Raw genomic sequence first — 26,710 nt, forward strand, 5'->3', positions numbered from 1 at the left:
TTTTCAATTAGGGAAATTCAAGAAAGAGACGACGGATATGTTGGTACACTGCAATTATTATTTACAATTTCAAAGATTTCTTAGAATGAACAAAACCTTTGAAATTGTTCTTTAAAAATTAAGTAAAATAAGTGCATATCTACATGGCTGACGAGCTAAAGATAGTGAGTTCGCATCTACATATGTGTATTGTGTTTCATATTTCAAGGTGGGTGGAGATATAATTGTGATCCTCTATCTGACTATTGACTATTGATGTGACTATTTGTATCAATAGCATCAAGATGGATCACTCTCGTATGCTAATCTAGAACAAAAAACCCACCTTTTCTTTTTTTTTACTGTAAACCAACTGTGCTGTAAAATTAAAAAAATATACAAACTAGCTAGCCCGGAAAAAGTTGTTTTTCCATATAAATTATTTCTAGGAAATATTATTAACCTAGATACCGATTGCAGCACCATCTGCCGGGCTGATCTGTAAATTTAAACCATTCTCGACTCCACCTGAAGGTACACAGAAAGTTTCATTAAAATCGGTCCAGCTGTTTAGGAGGGGTTCAGTGATAAACACACGCACAGAAGAAATATATATATAAAGATATTTAACACTAAGCTCCACACGTCATTACGGATCCTCCCGATCCATTAACGGTGCTTTTAGGTACCACAAGCACCGGTCACCGTCCTCGTCGAACCCGTCGCTTGCGACGAAGGGCTCGACGAGTGAATTAGCCCATAGACACAGCCCACTGAGTTTCTCGCCGGATCTTCTCAGTGGATCGCGTTTCCGATCCGGAGGTAGATTCTGCGAAGCACTGCTCTTGCTAGGGCCAGTGTTAGCAACATTCTCGGTTTGAACACCATCTACTCACCTACACATCGAGGAGAAGCTGATATAGCCTCTCAAGGCAATCAGTATAGGTAAAAAAAAAAACTAAACTCTATTGAACATATTTGTGTCTGAGTTGTACTTTGATCTGCATTTACGTTTTATTATCCAACATTATACTGGACACGATCATTTCGATTATTTGAGTACGTATAAGTCGTTTGACAATCTGAATGTCGGACACACCGCTCGTAGCCGGCACCAATTATCTTTCCAGAACGTTCCAACTCAAATATAGTACCTTGTTTGTTTTAGTGAAATATTTGTTTGTGTTGTTTCGTCTTAATTAATGCCTTATGGACATAACGAGGGTCACGGGATACAATTAAACGTGAAGGATCACCTACTAAGGCAATGCGATCGTAAAGTGAATAACTATTACAAGCAGCCGGTATTGGTGTGGTCCATCGGCACTTGGAATCACTATCAAGTTGATTAACTGTAGATGAAAACCTAAGTCTAAACAAACTGCCAGATCAGATCCTATAAGGTCTGTATGCCATGAAACCTAAAGTCGAAAAAATTTTTCCAGATAAAGACGAGGCTTTCTACCATCTGGCTACGTAAAGTTCTGAATTACTTTGGCCACATTGCCTGAAAAGATGACGGCAACTTGGAGAAGCTAATGGTGACTGGCAAGATGGACGGAAGTAGACCATGAGGTAAAGGCTAGATACGTTAGACTGACCAGATCCGCAAGTATCTCGACCCCATAAATCAATCTCATAACACGAACTTACAAACGAAATGCTTTCGTGCATATTCGAACAACAATGGTAGGGGAACTCGCCACTAACTACTACAAACACTACGCCCCGTGGAGAATATTTCCACGCTATGTTTATTCCCTCGACGGAACTGAAATAACGTTGTTCGAAGAAAAACGAGCGTACGTGAATATATTCACAATCATTCGAATAATGAAACTCAATTTGAAGTTAAACACATAACTATGCAATATGTTTAAACATAGCTCTGCGATACGGAGTTATTGTATGGTCTGTGCTATTTAATTTTCTTTGATATTATAGGAGTCAACAATGGGACTTCTCTGAAGGGGCCTCATGTTTCTAGCATGGTTTGGCCACACAGTCGAAGATAGGTCCTAGATCGTATTGTGGTACGGAGTTATTGCATGTTCTATTCTATTTAATCTCTTTGGTGTTGTAGGAATGTATAATAAGACTTCTCTAAAGGGGCCTCATGTTTCTAGCACGGTTTGGCCACACAGTCGAATATAGATCGTAGATCGTATTGTGCTACGGAGTTATTGCATGTTCTATGCTATTTAATCTCTTTGGTGTTGTAGGAATGTATAATAAGACTTCTCTGAAGGGACCTCATGTTTCTAGCGTGGTTGGTCACATAGTCGGTGATAGGATCGTATTGCATAACTACTACTCCAGCCTTCAATTCAAACATGACTACTAGTAATACACAGGATGCATTTAGCTATGGAAGCTCACAATACTCCGTAACACCAGCAATTGGTAGGACGTTCTGTGAGCCTGCACGGGTAGGTACCACCACCCTGCCTATTTCTGCCGTGAAGCAGGAACGCGTTTCAGTTTGAAAGGTCGGGCAGCCGTTGTACTGAAACTTAATTAAATAAAGAAGTCTCCAGGCTGGTAGCGACATTTACATTGTTGATGTCTATGGGCTCCGGTAACCTTAACACCAGATGAACCGTGCCCTCGTTCATCCATCTAAGCAATAAATGAACAAATATACAATCGATCAGATTGTGTATTTCAGTAGCCACTCTACACCGGCAGATCCGTGAGCTTGTATTTTCATATACTTTAAGCACTTATATTGAAGCACAAGTTGTCACGTGTACTTGTGTGGAACGATGCGACTGTGCCAGTATTCAAACCTCGCCAGCAGGTATCAATTTCTCTTATGATATACATAAATAAAGTTATGTCCACGCGCAGTGAAATAAAATTCCATACCCGCAAAAATTGTAAATTTCGTGAACGCTATACAATTATATATATATAGACCTCAAGTCTCAAAGTGGATCGCAATATTTAGGTGGTGCTGTCTACGAGTTTCAGGGGCCTTTTGGTAGACCATGACTTTGTACATCCGTGTCTTCTTCTTCTTGTTCTTGCTTCGATTTCCTCAATACTGAGGGTCGTGACCACCTCCTCGCAACAAGAGGTTATTCCGAATCATTCTAAGCCATTTGATTCTATCTGCCGCCGAGTGTAGAGTATCGTGTAGTGTATCGTAAACTTTCTTACAATGTGGCCAAGGTATTTCAGAACTCTACCTAGGCAAATGGTAGAAAGCCTCGTCTTTATCTGGAGTTCTTGGAGGATAGACACGTTGGTGCGAAGCGCTGTCCAGGGAATTCTAAAAAAAACAAAAAAAGACTTAATTCCGTGCTAAAAGTTTCGACAAATTTGCTTTTGTATTCAGTTATACCTTCTTAAACTTGCTCAGTACAACAAGCATTTTCTTTTAAATTAAATCAAGGAGTTTAGACGGATTTATATCACTGTCCCACGAAGAAAAGTATTCTTTGTCACTGAAGCTGTAAGAAAGTTGCGACACTTAACTCTTAAACTGATTTTTCCTTCTTCTTAATTGCAAGCATTACTTACAAAAGTGTCGACCCAGTGCTATTTATTCATACTCGTATTAGCAATGTTATTATTATTTATTTCTTAAATGAGTGGACGAGCTCACGGTCTACCTGGTGTTAAGTGGCTACCAGAGTCAACGACGTAAATACGGCGACCCACTTTATCGATCTCTGGTAGCCATATCGCAGGGAATACTAAATTGGGGCCGGGTGACCGCGTGATTGGTTCACAGTTGTGATTATTATTATTATTTTTTATTGCTTAGATGCGATAAATAATAGATAAATGCGCCACCCACCTTGTGATATAAGTTCTATGATCTGAAGTATAGTTACAACGGCTGCCCCGCCCTTCAAACCGAAACGCATTACTGCTTTACGGCTCGAATAGGCAGGGTGATGGTACCTACCCGTGCAGACCCGCAAGACGTCATACCACCAGTAATAAATAAATAAACTAGATCCTACGAAATACATAGGCCATATCCAGTGTTCCAGATACTAAACATCTGTAATTAAGGCATCAACACCGATCGAGAATCGAAACAAGATACTAGAACAACGAAGCGATGCTCAAGAATGTTCGCGTCCCTAATACCCAGGGTACCCACCCGTCTATTATTTTTATTTTATTGCCTATGTGTGTGCACGAGCCCACAAAAAAAAAAGACTCACAAGAGGACCTACCACCAGTAAACTAAACTTACTTAACTTTTGACCGCCACTTCTATTGCTACTACAAAATAACAAATTCGCAGTCACGTAAGTTATATCCTAACACTGGATTTTTACAAACTTTTGAGTACAGTTTTGTAAATAAACATTGTCATTTTCCTATACTGAATAAAGCCGTTCTAAAGAATACAGTTTGAGCGATCCTCACAGAATAGGGAGTGTATATAGGCCCTGTATTACATATTTACGATCCATTTAGTATCCGTATTGAAAGAAGGGTCCTTTACATTTCGTTCGGGGTCCTCGTGTCCGGGAGGAGTTTTTCGAGATAAATATTTGAAATTCTTCACGAATACTATTCAATGGGTCTTCGGGGGGAATTAGATAGAATCAATGCCGGTGAGATTTTGTTTGTGGAATTTTTGATGTAACGCAAAGCCTCTTGTCAGGTGTCTGGTGCATCATCATCCTCATACCGGCTTACAAATCCGTAATTTACTAGCATGTGAGAAGTTTACTCTTGGACCACTTAAGATTCATTATATTTTGCTTAGGAAACGCTTGCCTTACCCCGTTATGCAGAATAACAGACAGACTTTGCTCTGGTCTGCTGCGCTGCACATATGCTCGTATACAAACGAAGCGAAACAGAGAACGGATCACCTGAAGCGAAGCGGAAGAAGCGAATTACGAATTGTTAAGTGCTCTGTAAGTGTTCTAAGTGTTAAGTAGAGTTTTAATTTATACTTCGGTAGAATTTTTTACGTGACAACGTCTTATAATTCGATGGAGCCGGCTGCACGCACGAAAAAACATGACTCATGAGGCGTTCCATTTAAGGCTTGAAGTGCAAGCGAGAGCGCGCAACGAGTGACAAAGAGGCACAATCGGCCTCCGCGTTCGGCAGCGTTCGACATCTGTCTCTCTCCTACTTGAGTGAGCGATGCATCCGCGTGGACAGCTGCTATACAATAATACATTTACATGTTTTCGTCAAGTATGAAATTCAGTGAATGTGGTGTCAATTGTTTATAGCAACGATAATTGCGATAATTGAAAAATGAAACCATTCCATCAGTATTTTCTTACGACGTTGTCACGTTCAACTATCGTCAGTAAACCGACTTTACAGACAACCGATTTTTATTTATCCCGAACTCCAGCGCGTAACAATACCAACACAATCACACTAAAACCAAACATAAGATCATACAGTACATTAAAAGATCCGAAAGCTTCGTTATATAGAAAGCGATACTTAATTGTGTTGTACTACAATCACGTGTAATAATACCATTCGACAAAGAATACATTAAGTGTGAAGGGACAACTTTACACCCACGAGCTATTACAAGCCCTTAACAAGGCCGTACTCAAATATCATGTGTTAATAGAAAGTTCGGGTACACACGTGTGCACAAGCGACGCTAAGATATGTAAGATTTATAGTATTTGTAATTTAGGCAAAATGTCGTGATTTCTTTTATTTATATGGGATCTTCTATTCGCGTTGGGCCAGTGAAACAGTTGATGGCCTCACACAAACTTGATTTTTATTCCGTCTTTCTTAATACAAATAACTAAAATATAAACTTCCTACGTCTTCAGAGTTACACTGCGTCTGTTTTTCTTAAGGGATTTTATGACCTGGTAACTGAGACCTTTAAGTCATGTCTTATTTTAATTTATATTCATATTTTTATGAAAAATGATATTATGGAGTGAAATGAAATGAAGATGATTAATTTGAGACATTAATCAACTGGGATGAAATTAAATGAAATGAAATAAGATGATATGGGATGAAATATAATCTCAGTAAAATGGTGGTCATTTACTAAGATTTTTTCAGTGCGCTTTTTGGAGGATCCCGAGAAGTTACGTCCAGCGGCTTTGTTTCATTTTCCCACATTTGTGCACTTTCACAGATATTAAACAGTTAATAAACCACCATTATTACACATTTAAACCCGAAGAAACACTAAATAGACAAAATAAAACATATCACACAACTTCACTCCTCGCGTTCCCGCCAAAAAGTCCTGCGTCTGTTTGCCGTTGCGTCCGTTAACTATCCTCCTTTCACTTAAAAATAAAACTATGTGTTCAACATTCATTCGCCGTCTTTCTTACTTTCTAACACGACATCTCCTATCTCTCTCACACACTCATGCTCAATATCTGTCATTCATCCACACCGTTCCGTTCCTACATTTACTAAGGTAAAAAAGACGGTAGAAGTAAAAACTTTAAAAGTATTGTGTCTCATTGACTCGTAAGCTAAACCCTACATATTATTATGGTGATGATATAGACCTTTCATTTCATCTGGTTTCAAACCACAATGTTACTAAAGATATTTTTGTTATTGCGTCTCACCTGGTGTTATGTAATTACCGAAGTCCATGGACATCAATAACGTAAACGCCACCACCCACTTTGAGACTTGACTTCTAAGTCTCAGTTTTTACAGTAGAACGGCTGCCCCACCAAAGGGATTTAAAGAAACTGGAATGCATTGCTGCTTCACGACAGAAATAGACAGCGTGACGGTATCTACCCGTTTGGGCTCACAAGACGCCCTAGTGATTGTGCAAATTATAATGTTGGCAGGTGTGATTTTTATAACACAATATTATTCCTTCACCGTGGAAGTCATTCGTGAGCATTTGTTAAGTACGTACTTCATCAGAAAAATTGATGAAAGATTTTCTGCTTCACCTGTGGATTAGTAAGTGGTAAGTTCTTAAATTGATTTCCACTGTACGCCACCTTTAAAGATGAACTTAGCATAAGCGCTTCCGTCCTAACTAAACAGTCATTAAGCCGATGTCACAACGCTAGGCAACGATTCACAAGAGTTCAACTTTCACGCGTCTATTGACAGTTCATTAATCAAGCTAAAATTTGTGGTAATACTAAAAGCAATAACGTGTTATCCGAATAACGTATTCAGAAATAAAGCAGTGTCGTTTTTGCACTGTAACTGTTTTATTTATAAAGTTTGTAATGTCATCGGTACGAGGCAAATTGGTTTTTAAGCAATCCCTCGAAGTTATTTCACGTCACTTAAGTGTGTTTTTGATTAAGTTTGTTTTTGGAATATGTACATTTTTTTTTGTCATTGCATAGACGAGCGATTATCGAAGCCCATAGACATCAACAGGGCAAATTTTGTCATCCACTTTGGGACATGAGTCCTAAGTCTCATTTCTATAGTACAGAAGCTGCCCCGCCTCTCAACCCAGAACGCATTACTGCTCCACGGCAGAAATAGGCAGAGTGTGGTGTTTATATTATGGTTTTTGTTTTACGGCGTAAATATGTTAAGGGACTGAATATAGATTGTAGTCGTTCACTCTAGACATATCTCTTTCTCTCTTCTTCAACCCGTGTTGAGCAGGTCTCTTGGAATGCACCCCATTCTCTTCGGTCTGTTGCCTTGCGCATTCAACCCCCTACCAACCACTTTGACCAGGACATCGGTCCACCTCATTGGCTGTCTAGAAATCTGTGAAAGGCCAACTGGCCACTGGTGGTAGGACCTCTTGAGAGTCCGCACGGGTTGGTACCAACGCCATGTCTATTTCTTCCGTGAAGCAGTAATGTGTTTCGGTTTGAAGGGTGGGGCAACTTTTGCAACAATACTGAGACCTTTGAACTTATATCTCAAGGTGGGTGGCCCACTTACGTTGTAGATGTGTATGGGCCTCAGTAACCAGTTATGAGGTAATAAAGTTAAAAAAAAACATACAGTCGAATTGAGAATCTCCTCCTTTTATGAAGTCGGTTTAAAAAAATGTAACAACAGTCGAATTCAGCCGGAAACAATGGAATGTGCGCCATTGCACATATACATAAATAAAGTTATGTCCACGCGCAGTGAAATAAAATTCCATACCCGCAAAAATTGTAAATTTCGTGAACGCTATACAATTATATATATATAGACCTCAAGTCTCAAAGTGGATCGCAATATTTAGGTGGTGCTGTCTACGAGTTTCAGGGGCCTTTTGGTAGACCATGACTTTGTACATCCGTGTCTTCTTCTTCTTGTTCTTGCTTCGATTTCCTCAATACTGAGGGTCGTGACCACCTCCTCGCAACAAGAGGTTATTCCGAATCATTCTAAGCCATTTGATTCTATCTGCCGCCGAGTGTAGAGTATCGTGTAGTGTATCGTAAACTTTCTTACAATGTGGCCAAGGTATTTCAGAACTCTACCTAGGCAAATGGTAGAAAGCCTCGTCTTTATCTGGAGTTCTTGGAGGATAGACACGTTGGTGCGAAGCGCTGTCCAGGGAATTCTAAAAAAAACAAAAAAAGACTTAATTCCGTGCTAAAAGTTTCGACAAATTTGCTTTTGTATTCAGTTATACCTTCTTAAACTTGCTCAGTACAACAAGCATTTTCTTTTAAATTAAATCAAGGAGTTTAGACGGATTTATATCACTGTCCCACGAAGAAAAGTATTCTTTGTCACTGAAGCTGTAAGAAAGTTGCGACACTTAACTCTTAAACTGATTTTTCCTTCTTCTTAATTGCAAGCATTACTTACAAAAGTGTCGACCCAGTGCTATTTATTCATACTCGTATTAGCAATGTTATTATTATTTATTTCTTAAATGAGTGGACGAGCTCACGGTCTACCTGGTGTTAAGTGGCTACCAGAGTCAACGACGTAAATACGGCGACCCACTTTATCGATCTCTGGTAGCCATATCGCAGGGAATACTAAATTGGGGCCGGGTGACCGCGTGATTGGTTCACAGTTGTGATTATTATTATTATTTTTTATTGCTTAGATGCGATAAATAATAGATAAATGCGCCACCCACCTTGTGATATAAGTTCTATGATCTGAAGTATAGTTACAACGGCTGCCCCGCCCTTCAAACCGAAACGCATTACTGCTTTACGGCTCGAATAGGCAGGGTGATGGTACCTACCCGTGCAGACCCGCAAGACGTCATACCACCAGTAATAAATAAATAAACTAGATCCTACGAAATACATAGGCCATATCCAGTGTTCCAGATACTAAACATCTGTAATTAAGGCATCAACACCGATCGAGAATCGAAACAAGATACTAGAACAACGAAGCGATGCTCAAGAATGTTCGCGTCCCTAATACCCAGGGTACCCACCCGTCTATTATTTTTATTTTATTGCCTATGTGTGTGCACGAGCCCACAAAAAAAAAAGACTCACAAGAGGACCTACCACCAGTAAACTAAACTTACTTAACTTTTGACCGCCACTTCTATTGCTACTACAAAATAACAAATTCGCAGTCACGTAAGTTATATCCTAACACTGGATTTTTACAAACTTTTGAGTACAGTTTTGTAAATAAACATTGTCATTTTCCTATACTGAATAAAGCCGTTCTAAAGAATACAGTTTGAGCGATCCTCACAGAATAGGGAGTGTATATAGGCCCTGTATTACATATTTACGATCCATTTAGTATCCGTATTGAAAGAAGGGTCCTTTACATTTCGTTCGGGGTCCTCGTGTCCGGGAGGAGTTTTTCGAGATAAATATTTGAAATTCTTCACGAATACTATTCAATGGGTCTTCGGGGGGAATTAGATAGAATCAATGCCGGTGAGATTTTGTTTGTGGAATTTTTGATGTAACGCAAAGCCTCTTGTCAGGTGTCTGGTGCATCATCATCCTCATACCGGCTTACAAATCCGTAATTTACTAGCATGTGAGAAGTTTACTCTTGGACCACTTAAGATTCATTATATTTTGCTTAGGAAACGCTTGCCTTACCCCGTTATGCAGAATAACAGACAGACTTTGCTCTGGTCTGCTGCGCTGCACATATGCTCGTATACAAACGAAGCGAAACAGAGAACGGATCACCTGAAGCGAAGCGGAAGAAGCGAATTACGAATTGTTAAGTGCTCTGTAAGTGTTCTAAGTGTTAAGTAGAGTTTTAATTTATACTTCGGTAGAATTTTTTACGTGACAACGTCTTATAATTCGATGGAGCCGGCTGCACGCACGAAAAAACATGACTCATGAGGCGTTCCATTTAAGGCTTGAAGTGCAAGCGAGAGCGCGCAACGAGTGACAAAGAGGCACAATCGGCCTCCGCGTTCGGCAGCGTTCGACATCTGTCTCTCTCCTACTTGAGTGAGCGATGCATCCGCGTGGACAGCTGCTATACAATAATACATTTACATGTTTTCGTCAAGTATGAAATTCAGTGAATGTGGTGTCAATTGTTTATAGCAACGATAATTGCGATAATTGAAAAATGAAACCATTCCATCAGTATTTTCTTACGACGTTGTCACGTTCAACTATCGTCAGTAAACCGACTTTACAGACAACCGATTTTTATTTATCCCGAACTCCAGCGCGTAACAATACCAACACAATCACACTAAAACCAAACATAAGATCATACAGTACATTAAAAGATCCGAAAGCTTCGTTATATAGAAAGCGATACTTAATTGTGTTGTACTACAATCACGTGTAATAATACCATTCGACAAAGAATACATTAAGTGTGAAGGGACAACTTTACACCCACGAGCTATTACAAGCCCTTAACAAGGCCGTACTCAAATATCATGTGTTAATAGAAAGTTCGGGTACACACGTGTGCACAAGCGACGCTAAGATATGTAAGATTTATAGTATTTGTAATTTAGGCAAAATGTCGTGATTTCTTTTATTTATATGGGATCTTCTATTCGCGTTGGGCCAGTGAAACAGTTGATGGCCTCACACAAACTTGATTTTTATTCCGTCTTTCTTAATACAAATAACTAAAATATAAACTTCCTACGTCTTCAGAGTTACACTGCGTCTGTTTTTCTTAAGGGATTTTATGACCTGGTAACTGAGACCTTTAAGTCATGTCTTATTTTAATTTATATTCATATTTTTATGAAAAATGATATTATGGAGTGAAATGAAATGAAGATGATTAATTTGAGACATTAATCAACTGGGATGAAATTAAATGAAATGAAATAAGATGATATGGGATGAAATATAATCTCAGTAAAATGGTGGTCATTTACTAAGATTTTTTCAGTGCGCTTTTTGGAGGATCCCGAGAAGTTACGTCCAGCGGCTTTGTTTCATTTTCCCACATTTGTGCACTTTCACAGATATTAAACAGTTAATAAACCACCATTATTACACATTTAAACCCGAAGAAACACTAAATAGACAAAATAAAACATATCACACAACTTCACTCCTCGCGTTCCCGCCAAAAAGTCCTGCGTCTGTTTGCCGTTGCGTCCGTTAACTATCCTCCTTTCACTTAAAAATAAAACTATGTGTTCAACATTCATTCGCCGTCTTTCTTACTTTCTAACACGACATCTCCTATCTCTCTCACACACTCATGCTCAATATCTGTCATTCATCCACACCGTTCCGTTCCTACATTTACTAAGGTAAAAAAGACGGTAGAAGTAAAAACTTTAAAAGTATTGTGTCTCATTGACTCGTAAGCTAAACCCTACATATTATTATGGTGATGATATAGACCTTTCATTTCATCTGGTTTCAAACCACAATGTTACTAAAGATATTTTTGTTATTGCGTCTCACCTGGTGTTATGTAATTACCGAAGTCCATGGACATCAATAACGTAAACGCCACCACCCACTTTGAGACTTGACTTCTAAGTCTCAGTTTTTACAGTAGAACGGCTGCCCCACCAAAGGGATTTAAAGAAACTGGAATGCATTGCTGCTTCACGACAGAAATAGACAGCGTGACGGTATCTACCCGTTTGGGCTCACAAGACGCCCTAGTGATTGTGCAAATTATAATGTTGGCAGGTGTGATTTTTATAACACAATATTATTCCTTCACCGTGGAAGTCATTCGTGAGCATTTGTTAAGTACGTACTTCATCAGAAAAATTGATGAAAGATTTTCTGCTTCACCTGTGGATTAGTAAGTGGTAAGTTCTTAAATTGATTTCCACTGTACGCCACCTTTAAAGATGAACTTAGCATAAGCGCTTCCGTCCTAACTAAACAGTCATTAAGCCGATGTCACAACGCTAGGCAACGATTCACAAGAGTTCAACTTTCACGCGTCTATTGACAGTTCATTAATCAAGCTAAAATTTGTGGTAATACTAAAAGCAATAACGTGTTATCCGAATAACGTATTCAGAAATAAAGCAGTGTCGTTTTTGCACTGTAACTGTTTTATTTATAAAGTTTGTAATGTCATCGGTACGAGGCAAATTGGTTTTTAAGCAATCCCTCGAAGTTATTTCACGTCACTTAAGTGTGTTTTTGATTAAGTTTGTTTTTGGAATATGTACATTTTTTTTTGTCATTGCATAGACGAGCGATTATCGAAGCCCATAGACATCAACAGGGCAAATTTTGTCATCCACTTTGGGACATGAGTCCTAAGTCTCATTTCTATAGTACAGAAGCTGCCCCGCCTCTCAACCCAGAACGCATTACTGCTCCACGGCAGAAATAGGCAGAGTGTGGTGTTTATATTATGGTTTTTGTTTTACGGCGTAAATATGTTAAGGGACTGAATATAGATTGTAGTCGTTCACTCTAGACATATCTCTTTCTCTCTTCTTCAACCCGTGTTGAGCAGGTCTCTTGGAATGCACCCCATTCTCTTCGGTCTGTTGCCTTGCGCATTCAACCCCCTACCAACCACTTTGACCAGGACATCGGTCCACCTCATTGGCTGTCTAGAAATCTGTGAAAGGCCAACTGGCCACTGGTGGTAGGACCTCTTGAGAGTCCGCACGGGTTGGTACCAACGCCATGTCTATTTCTTCCGTGAAGCAGTAATGTGTTTCGGTTTGAAGGGTGGGGCAACTTTTGCAACAATACTGAGACCTTTGAACTTATATCTCAAGGTGGGTGGCCCACTTACGTTGTAGATGTGTATGGGCCTCAGTAACCAGTTATGAGGTAATAAAGTTAAAAAAAAACATACAGTCGAATTGAGAATCTCCTCCTTTTATGAAGTCGGTTTAAAAAAATGTAACAACAGTCGAATTCAGCCGGAAACAATGGAATGTGCGCCATTGCACAGCTCAAAGTATTATGTGCGCATAGCAACATTGCGAGTGCGTAGATACGGGAGATGATAGCATACACATACCTACGACATTACAAAAATGGAAATTGAACTGTAACAGACTATAAAACGCATGAAAGAAAAGAAAAGGAAATGGTAAACATCTTACCAGAGACTTATTTTTGGTTATTTTTGTTAGAAAATACGAAACCCTTATTCATATACTTGTAAGCTTGAGGGTAGATATTATCTTGTTGAACACCAAGTAAAACAATGGCACTATTTGATTCCTGATTTAATCAACAATATGTTATCTTAACAAGTCACTTTAACACTTGTCCAACTTTAACCAGTACGTACAACAGTCACTGAATCACACAACGTAACGAGGATATAGTAAGTGCACCAGGCAAGCGCAGTCCAACGAATGTTCATTTCAAGGCACGTTCCGCCTTTTTATACTAGCCGGCGCAGCTGGCTTATGAGTCACTTCTGTTGCAGCTGTTGTTTACGAGTGGAACGACACGGCCGGCGCGCCTGGCTTGTGTGAGTCACTCCTATTGCACGTGCTATATAACATAAATATCGTTAACGCCGTCATACTTATAGTTTCAATTATATTCGTAAATGTTATTGAATATCGTGTTTCCTTCGAATCACGCCGGTCGTAAACGTAATTAGAACTAATTTCGCGTTAACTATTTTCATTTAATTACATCCATTTCTAATCAAATAAATTACAGCGTATTTGGGACATAAAAAGGTAAGTTTTCAGCAAATTTCGTGAAAAAAGATTTTTGTTTGAAAAAGATAAAAATAAAAAACCAAAATCTTGGTTTTTTTAATTTTTTATATAAATTTTGAGGTTATGTGAAAAAAGTGCAAATACAAAAGTGTTAGATCTTTTTATTACCTACAACTTTGCCATTTGACTTTTTTCCATAGGACTTTTAGTTTTGCCGGAAATCGAGAAAAACCGTTTTTTACCCTAAACCTATCCCCCCCCAACCCCTTCCCGACCTCAGATCGCCCGTAAATTATTTTTCCTTTCAATTTTATAATATTCCTCTCCTTTTGTAATGAGTTTCGTCCTACTATTATTTTTTTTGGTTTTAAAAATTATCGACACTGGTCTAAGCGTATACTTCAAACACCAAAGCCGTCAACTGAGCGGTAGGCTCTGCGTTGGTGACCAGTGACAACAAGCAACACAAATAATCTAAGTCGGGTCATGAGACAAAATTGTTCAACGAGATACAAAAGTAAATATATACAGTCTAGGCGAGGGTAATGTATACATATAAATGAAATTGAAGTGTCTGTTTGCAATATTGAAATAACTGCGTTTTACTACATGCTATGCGGCACATACACCAAAATAACATTTTTTACAATTTTTGTCTGTCTGTTTGTTCCGGCTAATCTCTGAAACGGCTGGACCGATTTTGACGAGACTTTCACTAATAGGTAGCTGATGACATAAGGAGTAACTTATGCTACTTTTTTTAGACTAGCTTTGCCCCGCAGCGTCACCTGCGGTACGAAAATAACCGCGGGTAACATCGCGGGACTCGATTATCAATAATAAAATTTAATGTTTCCGAAGCGAAGCGAGGGCGAGACGCTTGTAAGAAATAAAAACGGTAAGCGAACTGTGCTCTCCCTTGTTATTATGTCGATCGTACTTAATCTGGGACTGTATTAGCTGTCGTGATCTATTGAACACCACTACCTCGCCCGGAAAACATTGTCAGCCAATCCGACATACGAGTATAGATATGTTATTTCTTATACGTAGCGAAATATCGGCACATCCGCTTGTAAACAAACCGGTTTCTTCACAACACATATAATATTACGATAAAATAATCTTTCGTGTTTTGCAAACTTATTTTATAGGCAGGTTTATAATGGCGTTTTAACGGTTGACCTTACTCGAAGCTGTTTATGTAAATGAAAAAATATCCTCCGAGAAATAAATGGTAAGATTGCGTGCGTTAGGAATTTTATCAAGAAAACGTATGAGCGTTCGTTTTTGCATTAGTTTTGAGTTCTTCAAGCTAGACTCGCACAGACGACACACTACTTATAGTCACTCATTCGACTGACAGCTTGCATTGCTATTAGTTGTCCCTCGAAGAAATATATCCACAGCCAACCCGAAAAGAAAAATTCCCCCTTTTTTTTCTCTCCTACCTAAACTGATAGATAGCCTTGAGAGGCTATTTCAGCGTAAACTTAACTAGTAGATGAGCTCACGGGGCTCAAACCTGGCGACGTTGCTAACATGAACCCTCGTAAGAGCCGTGCTTCAAAGAATCTACCACCGGATCAGAAACGCGACCCACTGAGAAGATCCGGCGAGAAACTCAGTGGGCTATGTCTGTGGGTTAATTTACTCATCGAGCTCTTCGTCGCAAGCGACGGGTTCGACGAGAACGATGACCGGAAAATTCCCCAAAGCCATCTTATAACACGGTACTTCTACAACACGATAACGGGATTTTTGTTTAAAATTATTTAGAAAATTACATTATGCACCATGAACACACAATATATCCGAATAACCGAAATTTTACTGCAAATTTTTTCGTAAGCTAAATAACTATATACAGACATAATTAAGATGTTTTATTCAGAAAAATATACTGTCCTTTTTGTACTGACTTCTAGTCTCATATAACACGATTTCGTACAGCACGGGGCGTTTTGGGAACGTATCTACCGTGTTATAGAAGGATTCTCTGTACACTAGAGATGTTTACTTGAAATTCTACTAATATTTTACATGCGATAGTTTCTAAGAATGAATGTTTCTGAGTTTTTTTAGCAAAAACTACTGAGTAGATTTACAGTACAATTTTGTAGCTTATATTACAGAAGAGCACATATGGTGTATGTGCTATTCTGTAATATATATACAATAACAAGATCAATACACGATACGCACGTGATTAGCTTCAAGGAGTCGATATTTTTCATACTATTAGCAACAGACACGACGGAGCGTAAATTAAAAAGATGTGTGGTGTCGTGGGACACCGAATAGGAGCGAAGTTCCTTATTATTAAAATATTAATTTTAAGTTCTATTCGAGGTATAAAGAAAATAATTATTCGGGTATACCTACATTTTTTATAATGATTTTTTTATTGATAAAAATAAAAATAAAAATAAAAACTACTTTACAAAGCTATCAACTTTATTTTATTCAACATGATTTATAAAAAATATTTATATAATAATAATGATATACAAAGAAACAGCTATTTATATGAATAATAATAATAATCGTCATCACGTAGACTATACATTAGAAACTGTATAGCCATCATACTAAGACTATACATAAATAATAAAAATCTTACGTTATGGACGTTTTTTCCCGGTTAGGGTGCCCCTCCGCATCGTCCCATAAGGAACTTCGTTCGAAAATATCAGACAAATGATCAAAAATGAAATAGGTTCAGAACTGACTACTTTAGAAATTAATCAAACGTAATGGTGTAAATAGTTGAGATATAACAAACATACCTTTCACATTTGAATATTCCAAAGTGGCCCAATGACTTCTCCTGTGTTATATCTACCGTAAACACATACGCGTGACAATAAAAAATATACTTAGTAACCGTATAGCTTGAACAAAAATACCCTAAACGGATTCCAATTCACACTCCATAGTATAATAGTCAGATTGAATAAGCTTTTTTTAGGAAGAAAAGTTTATTGGTGGCCCGGAGGCCTTTCCAGTTTGACCAGGACAGGTGGGCGAGCAAGGGCCCAACCAGGAGGGATGGGATTTGCTAACAGCTGCATTAAGATTAAAACTTAGACCGACGAAGTCATCTAAAATAAAGTAACAACACGTTAAAGTTAAGGGCTTTTGTGCTTACGTTTAAATTAATGAAGAAAATACAGTATAGGACAAATTCCTAACACTTTTAGAAATCAACATTGATAAGTATATGAAGTATATGCATAATTACCACACACTGTAGCGATTAATAAGACTCAGATTCTATACATAATTCAATTATATTTGAGTCGAAACCTTTAAGGTCAAGTTTACAATCCGTTAATGAACAAGTATGAAGTTTATAAGAATTTATTATATAAGAATGTCCGGTGTTGTAGTTAGACATAAAAAACAGCAATAGCGATTCTATAGAATCGAACACGGATGTGGGTTTTCGATGGCCAATGAGTCAGTGTTTTACGACTAGTCCAGTGTAATGAGGTCGTTTTTTTATTGTTTAACTGACCAAGCTAAAGGCCTGTCTGGCTTTAGAACTCATAGACATAGCAACACGTATGCTGTCCTTCATTCGACATGAGAATGGTGCCCGGTCGTCGTTCTCGTCGAACTCGTCGCTCGCGACGAAGGGCTCGGCGAGTAAATTAACCCACAGACACAGCCCACTGAGTTTCTCGCCGGACCTTCTCAGTGATCGCATTTCCGATCCGCTGGGAGATTCTGCGATTCTCTTATGCACAGCATTGCCTATTACAAGTGATATAAGGATCAATGAAGAAAACCACAACACCGCAAAAGAAGTTTCACTTCTTTCACGTGCGTGCATCAATATATTTAATTATTATTATTATAACTAACACTCGGAAAATGTATTTTTTTCAGATAGAAAATGAAATGGGCTTATAAAAAAATAGTGACCTGTCATAGATATTATGTTTTCATAATACTCTGTGGCACCTCCACTTCACAATATAGCCATGAGCTTAGTGGAGACAGCTGTCAGAGTTGTTATCAAAGTTTTACTGAACCCGAGAGCTATTTGTTCAGTACGACATTTACTTGAGATGTATCGTGTTTATTATGCCAGTCCCTTGTTAAACAGGAATTCGATATATTTCCTGACAACAGAATAATAAAATCGGTTTTTTTTTCCGCCATCGTTTTTACGCGCAAATTCATCACGGAATAATTGACCTTGAGCGATTTGCGAATTTTATTGACGATCGATATACGTATTGTTCAATCAGTACTAAGTATTATCTGGTACTAGTATTAATACTATATCGGATCTAGATCGGATCTATCAGATATAGTTAAGCTGCTTTCAGACTACGCTATACTATAGTGCCATATAGTATAGCAGCGTATACTTAGACTATAATATGTAAATAGTACAGTGTGAACGTATCCATAACAATGTATGGTGCGCGATATTGTTGTGCTATGAGCTATATACTATATGCTATTATACCTATTATAGAGTAGTCTGAAAGCAGCTTAATAGACTGTGAACTCTGTATCAATACACTATCGATACGATCTAAATGATTATTGATCGATCCGCACTCACTATTATCTAGTACTAGTATGAATATCATATCGAATCTAGATCAAATATATTGATACAGAATTGACTCTGTATCTTTATACTAAGCTGGATTGCTTCTAAAATTCACTTGACTTCGCTGTTCTATGATTTGACACGTTTCGTAGCTTTCATTAAAATACTATATTGATTAATCAGTTAAATTGCTTATGACTTAGATTGTTAGAGGCCCAGAGGGCTTTCCAGCATCACTGAGATACGTACACGGGCTAAAATAGGACAGGTGGAATTTCCTTAAAAAAAATTTTTATTGCTTTGATGCGTGGACGAGCTCACAGCCCACCTGGTTTAAGTGGTTACTGGAGCCCATAGACATCTACAACGTAAATGCGCCACCCACCTTGAGATATAAGTTCTAAGGTCTCAAGTATAGTTACATTACCCAAGCGCCTCATAAAAAGGTCTTCCAGCTCAAGCGCAACTGTTTCGCGAGCGCACCTACTATCGCATCGCAATCAGGACCCGCTGAGAAGATTCGTTCGTCCACTCTCTACTAGATGGCGTTATTTGCTGTTTTCGGGTTTGTTCGTGATATTTATACTAACTACAAAGACACGCTGATTTTAGATATCGGCAGGTGAAAGGCTATGCTACTAGAGTGGTTACCGTCGCCCATGGACTTCAGCAATACCAGGGGCAGAGCCAAGCCACTGCCTACCGCTTTTTTGCAACTTTACAGGAGAGCCATTTAAAGTTTAAGATTTGGAAAAAATATCATAACAAGAAGACTTCTTTAGCTATTTGAATGGTGTAAACACAATTGACGATTATAAACATCGGACTTTTGATGCTGATACCAAATCAAACGGACATTACATGGATAAATGTTGCGTATTACCCGAAATGTCGCTTAAATCACCCCTCGATATGAGTTCTTTCACCCCTCAATATCATTGTACAATGCTCTAAATGAATAGCTACAACAGCACGAGTAAGTTTAAAAAAAAATCGGTTGTCCGTAAAGTTGGTTTACTGACGATAGCTGAACGTGACAACGTCATAAGAAAATACTGATGAAATGGTTTCATTTTTCAACTATCGCAATTATCGTTGCTATAAACAATTGACACCACATTTACTTTTCACTGAACTTCATACTTGACGAAAACATGTAAATGTATTATTGTATAGCAGCTGTCCACGCGGATGCATCGCTCACTCAAGTAGGAGAGAGACAGATGTCGAACGCTGCCGAACGCGGAGGCCGATTGTGATTCTTTTTCGCTCGTTGTGCGCTCTCGCTCGCACTTCAAGCCTTAAATGGAACGCCTCAGAGCGAGGTAACGCCGCATGAGTCATGTTTTTTCGTGCGTGCAGGCGGCTTCATCGAATTATAAGAAGTTGTCAGGTCAAAACTTTTCTCTAATAAGTCTAATATTAGCTCCCTAAGTGTATTAATTCAACGTACATTTTCATCTTAATTAAGAAGTGAGTTCATTGATTGACCCATGAATTTGTAATCACAACATACATTCAACAAGGAAGTTTTCAGAAACGAAACTCAAGTAAAACAATCCCAATTCGTACAGTCGTTTTCGTGTTTAAGTAACGTGAATAAAATTTAATTTATTAATAAGTTATTATGTAAAATTACTCACTCGTGCGAGAACATTAATTTACACGAGAAAATTTTATTATTACGATACTTTAAATTGGAAAGGTTCTTCTGTTTTTAGAACGAAGTTCCTTATGGGACGATGCGGAGGGGTACCCTAACCGGGAAAAAAACGTCCGTAACGTAAGATTTTTATTAGTAATACATACAGTGTACGACTTAACTTTGTAATGACGAACAAAAAATAACATTATTTTTTTAATATCCATTGATAAGATCTCGGAGCGTTCGTTTGCGTAATACACTAACTCTTAAGCAAACAACCGTGAATGAAGTGTACCACAATATGTTAGCACGTTACCAAATGACCGGGGGTTATTGCGAAACCTCCAATTTTATTTTCATTATACCTCTACAGAACTTAACTTCGTTCCTATCCGGTGTCCCACGACACTACAGATCTTTTTTTTTTTTTATGTGAGCTTCATTTATTATGGTAATGGCTTGGGTTTCTCAAATATATCACAACGTAAATGCTGTCATATGCTTCTGGACATAAGGTCAAAGTTTCAGTAGTACGACGGCTGTTCACGCAGTTATTGTAAAGATTGATGCACATGTAGCGAACGACCAGGGGAAGATCTTCCGCAGAACGTCTGTCATTTCTCGGCGGACCGCCGCGTCGTTCCGAAAGCTTTCGTCCGGAACTCGTATGTTTTATGTGAAAGCTCATATTTAGGAATAGACATTAGTAAAGTCCCTGGCTTAGCCCCGTAAGCTCGCCTATGTATGTGAACATGTATGTAAAGCATAGCGCGGCGAGGTTATTAAGAAAAAAAAGATGTGTGGTGTCGTGGGACACCGGACAGGAACGAAGTTCCTTATTATAAAAATATATTAATTTTAAGTTCTATTCGAGATAAAAAGAAAGTAATTATTCAGGTATACATTTTTTATTATGATTTTTTTATTGATAAAAATAAACATAATTACATAGATGTCAGAGAAATTAAAATAAATATTGTTATTTTAAAAAAAAATTAATTATACTCAATAATCTCATAAATAGAAAAAAACAAAAAACAAAATTTAAATAAAAAAAAAAGATTTATTTCTAAATTTTCTATTATAATTATTAAAATAATAATAGCCGTAATCACGTAGACTATACATTAGACACTATATAGCCATCATGCTAAGACTATACATAAATAATAAAAATCTTACGTTACGGACGTTTTTTCCCGGTTAGGGTACCCTCCGCATCGTCCCATAAGAAACTTCGTTCCAAAAAACTTATAAACTTTTCTATTGCGGTTTAGGTGTCAATTATTTCACTTAATAACATTTAATACATATAACCGGTTTGTTAGCGATCACCGGGCGAAGCATTGATCTGGCACGTGCGTCAGTGAAGTTGCCAAATATAATTTTATCAAAATTTCTTGTTATTTATTTCTCATTCAATTTCAAACCAGTTTCGCTGTCGCCAGTACTTTTGCTATTTGGTATAGGTATTCAACGTTCCAATCGGTGAATCAAATCTTTTTTATTGCACGTATTTTAGTGAAATGTAGAGATCGCAAGTATTGCGGAAAATATCAACTTTGTAAACAAGTTTCGCGTAAAATATTATTACCAGTTAGGGCTCAAGATAAATAAAACCTCCCATCGGAATATTGGTTTAAAACTCAATTTAACATTACGATAATTAAGGGTAGACTTGAAATGAGGTGACTTCTCTTCAGATTTTATTAAACGACCCGACCACGTTACGAATATATGTACAGTGACCATTATTTTTGTATAAAAAAACAGGACAAGGAGCACACAAAAAAAACAACAACATTTAGTTATTACATGACATTGACGTTAATCGATTTTTACAGTAGTCTATTAGTCTACTCTATCGGTAAAACTGGTTGTGGATTACACTAAAAGATCGTCCAAAATTAATGTACACAGACCGCCCTGCCTCTTTCTGCCGTGAAGCAGTAATGCGTTTCGGTTTGAAGGGTGGGGCAGCCGTTGTAACTATACTGAGACTTTAGAACTTGTATCTCAAGGTGGGTGGCGCGTCTACGTTGTAGATGTCTATGGGCTCCAGTAACTACTTAACACCATGTGGGCTGTGAGCTCGTCCACCCATCTAAGCAATAAAAAAAAAATTATCAACAGGTCGAATTCCTCGCTCGGATTCATTTGATAAACAATAATATTGAATTTAATGCATTTTCTTGTTGTTTTGTCACCTACACGTTAGCCTCTCAAGCCTATCAGAATAGGTAGGAAAAAGTAAAAAAAAGAGTGAGAGATCGCACAATACACGCCCTATCAAGGATAACTGCTTTCTGTAACCAGGCTCCTAAACTACCGGGACATTATTATTCTATATCAACAATAACTTTCGCAGTATTCATGGCGATTGGAACGCACTGTATGCCATGAGAAGATTGATGACGTGGGTGAGAAGGGATTGTTGACAGCTGATAGAGGAAAATTGAAGAATGGACCGTGTCTTAAACACGCTGCGTATACTGTTAATAGGTTGGAGGAAATAACTGATAATGTATCACAAAATGCAGAAAATATCTTATATCTTTAAACGAGCAATTCTTGTATATTATAATATATATGTCGTGGATAACGACTTTTAGTTGTCGTGGATAACGACTTTTAGTAATATTAAGACGGTGGTTTTGATTATTATTTTAAATGATGAGATGTTGTTTTGATAAATATCACAAAATGAAGGGTAGACTACGTAACGCCACAGTATAAAATGGCGGTACGTGGACAGAGTCGTGGCATTCCGTGTCAGACAGTAATTCCGTCCGTCTCAGTCAGTGAGTCTCTGTCAGTCAGTCAGTCGGTCAGTCGGTCTGTCGGTATATGCAACGAAACTGTCGGTTTATCCTGTCATTGTGAAAGTTGTGTGTGTTGAGTTTCAATAATTGTTATTCAAAAAGTTTTATTAACTAAACTGAGTTCAATCGAATACGAGTGATGACGGAACCTACCGCTCAGCCATCACTGACGCGTGCTGACATATATATAATCTGAATCTCGGAAACGGATCCAACGATTTTCATAAAATTTAGTATACAGGGGATTTCGGGGGCGATAAATCGATCTAGCTACGATTTATTTTCAGAAAATGTTGTTTTAATCGTGTTTTCAATTTTCAACTTTATCGATTGACTCTTCCCGACATCTATTGGTGAATAATAATACTATTAAGCTATTTCAGCAGATGGCGTTGTTAAGTCATGCGAAGCCAATGAGTGTTTGGTTTAAGGTTAGACCAAGAAAATGAATTGTTTATTTATATTATTTCTGTCTTTTTCATATAAAATATAAAAAAAAATACCGAGAAAAGCTCGGTCATCGTCTAGTTATATTTAAGGCATAATATAATATTTTCTTCGGATTTCGGGAGTCATAGACGTAATTAAAACCATTTTAACGGCTTAAATCTGCGCATTTTATTGTCATTATAATCGAGGGGTGAAGGCTGTTTAGTTTAAGTGACATTTCACTTATTCCGCGACGTTTCTCTTTTTAATTAAAGTGCCGTTTTATTTGGTATTGGCATCAACGATTCGATGTTTTTAATTGAACTTAAATTAAAGCTTCAATTAACCCATTCAAATAGCTAGAAGCTAGATTAACGATTTGTTGCTTTTTTATTTTATTTTTTATTGCTTAGATGGGTGGACGAGCTCACAGCCCACCTGGTGTTAAGTGGTTACTGGAGCCCATAGACATCTATAACGTAAATGCGCCACCCACCTTGAGATATAAGTTTTAAGGTCTCAAATATAGTTACAATGGCTGCCCCACCCTTCAAACCGAAACGCATTACTGCTTCACGGCAGAAATAGGCAGGGTGGTGGTACCTACCCGTACGGACTCACAAGAAGTCCTACCACCAGGTTGTTGCTTAAACCAGTTTTGTTTGTCTGTGTCGCGGTGTAAATTCACTGCTAATTAATGCCCGAAACACGTCATTACGGATCCTCCCGATCCGTTAACGGTGCTTTTAGGTACCACAAGCACTGGTTACCGTCCTCGTCGAACCCGTCGCTTGCGATGAAGGGCTCGACGAGCGAATTAACCCATATACACAGCCCACTGAGTTTCTCGCCGGATCTTCTCAGTGGGTCGCGTTTCCGATCCGGTGGTAGTTTCTGCACTGCTTTTGCTAGGGCCGGTGTTAGCAACACTCCGGTTTGAGCCCCGTGAGCTCACCGTTAGGGTGAAGCTGAAATAGCCTCTCAAGGCTATCAGCATAGGAAAAAAAAAACAACCAGCTGTAACTAAACGTAGGTCATATCATCTTCGTTGTTTACCCCCCTCCCAAATCACCCGACAAAAGTAACGCGACTATATTATATCCTTTTTTTATTTCGACTGGTTGCCCCCTCGTTCCGCGTTCACGTAATATTGAAAGAATCCCGGTATTAAGATAATAGAACGAGCGAGATTATTTTAATTACAAATTCTTTTTTCGTTTTTCTTGCGTTTGTCGGCGCTTTTTTCATTATTTTTCGGATTTCGTTTTCTCGAATGCTGCCGCGAATAAGTCGAGAGCATTAGGTTGCTTGAGCAATCGGAGTGCTTACGAGCGGTGAATGCGGGGAATGGGGTTTTTTATAAAAACGGTATTCACGAGCTCAGATTCAGATCATGTGTATGTGTATTGAAATGTTGGATCGACGCTAAGAATTAATATGACGGTGCCAGGGATGGCTGCACGGAAGTTCCGTCGTCATTCGTATTCGATGGAATTCAGTTTGCTGCAATAAAAGTCAATAAAGCCTTTTGAATAATAATTATTGAAACTTGCAACAAATAATTTTCACAATGACAGGGTAAGGTGACAGTTTCGTTCTGACTGACCCGACCCTGTCCAAGTACCGCCATTTTGTACTCTAGCATTACAGCGTCTAACCTATTTTTTTTTTAAATATTTATTAAAAAGATTTTTTCATTTCAAATAATGATCAAAACAATGTCTTAATATTACTTAAGTCGTTTTCTACTACAAAATATATATTTTTGTACAATCCTCCTTGCGTCGATAATCCTCAATGCCGAGGGTCGTGGCCTCATGAGGCTTTCTTGGGAAAATACACATGGCAGTGCTTTTGGAAGAGATTCAGTTCTTCGAGGGTGCTGAAGCCGTATTTGGGTCCGGCTAAATAACCGCCGCCCGACATTTGGCGTTGATTCTTTTACGGTGGAAAGTTCGAACTCCAACTCAACCCTCCTCTTTTCTCATCCGAGTTTGGGACTGGCATTGGCAGAGTTTTATACAATAGCGGGCGAGTTTACGATCTACCGGTGGGAAGAATTTGGGAGCCTTTTTTTTCCTACCTATTCTAGTAACCTCGAAAGGCTATTTCAGATTCACCAAGCTAGTAGGTGAGCTCATGGGGCTCAAACCGGAAGTGTTGCTAGCACTGGCTCTAGCAAGAGCAATGCTTCGCAGAATCTACCACCGGATCAGAAACGCGACCCACTGAGAAGATCCGGCGAGAAACTCACTGGGCTGTGTCTATGGATCAATTTATTCGTCGAGCCCTTCGTCGCAAGTGACGGGTTCGGCGAGGACGGTGAGCGGTGCTTGACGAACCTAAAAGCACCGTTAATGAATCGGAAGGATCCGTAATGACGCGCTTAGGGCTTGGGAGCCCACGCAGGTACCAACAGCCTGACTAGGCGACGGCATTAACGTGGTTAATGTCTATACACTCCGGTAAGGACCTAACACCAGGCGGACCGTGAACCCATTCGCAAATACTCAACATTCGGTGCCAAAACATAAAGTTTACGGTTACCCTTATTTAAATACAAACTACTGATGATTTTATCTAACACACATCGAACCAAATTCATGAACCAAGTCACGCACAAAACAATTGGCAGTTTATTCAGGCGTCAACGTTTCAACTTGTTATTCATTATCCAAGATTATTGTCAAAACGTTGTCAATACAACATTATAAGTCTGATAGACGTGATATATATACAAGTATGTACAATCATTAATCCTCATTACAATTTGTACGACATAACACACTATAAACCATCGACCTCATATTCATAAGGTCGGATATCATGTGTATTGTAGAATAATATGACTATATTTATAGCGTTTTCAAATAATTGATCTAAAATTGTATTTATTACCTTTTTCGATTTTCTGGACACAAATAAATAAAAGTAATTTATTAATTATATTATTTCCCGGGTTTCGAATACCTTTATACTTTACTTGTCCCAAGATAATCGTTAGTAGCCTAAGGGGCTATTCCAACTACTCACGAATCGATAAGTGAGCTCAACTTGAGAGAATTGCAAGAGCAATGATACGCTGAATCTACCACCGGATTGGAATCGCGACCCACTGAGAAGATCCGGCGAGAAACTCAGTGGGCTGTGTCTATGGGTTAATTTACACGCCGTGCCCTTCGTCGCAAGCGACGGGTTTCACGTGAACGATAACCGTCACGTGCCAACTCAACGATCAAATATCTAATCACGTTATAGTATAAAACAAAGTCGCTTTCTCTGTC

General features: G+C 38.5%; 1 protein-coding gene across 4 annotated transcripts in view; it reads left to right on the forward strand.

The window, feature by feature from the left end:
• LOC101742301 (hemicentin-1) overlaps window positions 1–26,710 on the forward strand; it is a 166,132-nt gene that overhangs the window by 42,250 nt on the left and 97,172 nt on the right. The window contains exon 2 of one of the 4 annotated variants that reach the window (XM_021348680.3): window positions 1,425–1,554. The exons of the other annotated variants lie outside the window; for them this stretch is intronic. The gene's annotated coding sequence lies outside the window, so the exon portion shown is untranslated. The remainder of the gene's footprint in view (window positions 1–1,424; window positions 1,555–26,710) is intronic. 4 annotated transcript variants of the gene reach the window in all.

This window comes from Bombyx mori, chromosome 25 (genome assembly GCF_030269925.1).
Source record: "Bombyx mori chromosome 25, ASM3026992v2".
Lineage (NCBI taxonomy): Eukaryota > Metazoa > Arthropoda > Insecta > Lepidoptera > Bombycidae > Bombyx > Bombyx mori.